The sequence below is a fragment of the Plasmopara halstedii genome (assembly GCF_900000015.1).
Source record: "Plasmopara halstedii genome assembly, contig: Scaffold_1343, whole genome shotgun sequence".
In the NCBI taxonomy this organism is placed as follows: domain Eukaryota; phylum Oomycota; class Peronosporomycetes; order Peronosporales; family Peronosporaceae; genus Plasmopara; species Plasmopara halstedii.
The window spans coordinates 742,393-743,354 of NW_020188258.1; positions in this window are offsets into that span (position 1 = coordinate 742,393).

Consider the following 962-nt stretch of genomic DNA (forward strand, 5'->3'; position numbering starts at 1 on the left):
TTCTTGTTCTTTGGAACCGGCCAGTCTACAATGGCTTTGACCTTAGCGGGATCCACTCGAAGGCCACGCTTCCCACTATTGCACCCTAAAAAGGGAATCTCTTCTGCGCCAAAGACGCTCTTGTCTGCATTGGCGTACAGTTTGTTCGTGCGCATGCAATTGAGCACCGCTCTTAAATGGACGATGTGGTTTTCCTCATTCGTCCTCCCGTGCTCCGCACGACTATGAATGAAAATGTCGTCAAAGTATGACTTTGCATACGCTACCTGGGGGCTGAACAACTGCGTCACAAGAGTATTTAATGTTGCTAGTGCATTTGACAGCCCTTGGGGCATCACCAGCCACAACCAGAGCATGCCGCTCGGAGTGCTCACCGCTGTTAGCGGAATAAAGATCGTTCTCATGAGCAACTGGGAACACCCATCGACCTAATCAAGTGCTCTGTACTTCGTACATCCCACCATGTTGTTCTGAAGAACATCCTTTGTAGGAATCGGCATCTGTGCCGGAATGATGGCAGCATTGAGCTTATTGTAAGCATGAAAGATACGTCACTAACCGTTCGGCTTTCGAACACAAAACGTGGGTGTCGAATGCGGAGTCTTTCTCTCACGTACCCTCCCTGCGTCGTGCTTCGCACGGAAAAAGGCGTCAATGCTATCGCACTGCTCCTTGGGCAGGGGACACTGGCGTGTTACGCAGTATTTGGTTCACGGAACCAGGATGATCTCATGACGCACACCTCGGTTCGGAGGTAGGTTCGAAGGCGGGTCTTTGAAGACGAAGTCTAGAAATTCCTTTACCAAAGAACAGTACGGATCCAAGGGACTCTATAGGATCGACGATCCAGTTCGTGCGTTCAGTACTCTCTTGGTGTCTTCCAAAACAGTTTCATCCGGAAGCAATGACGAGTTTATCTCCTCTTTCGGTCGTACAATGACCACTTCGGCCAAATCGCCTGC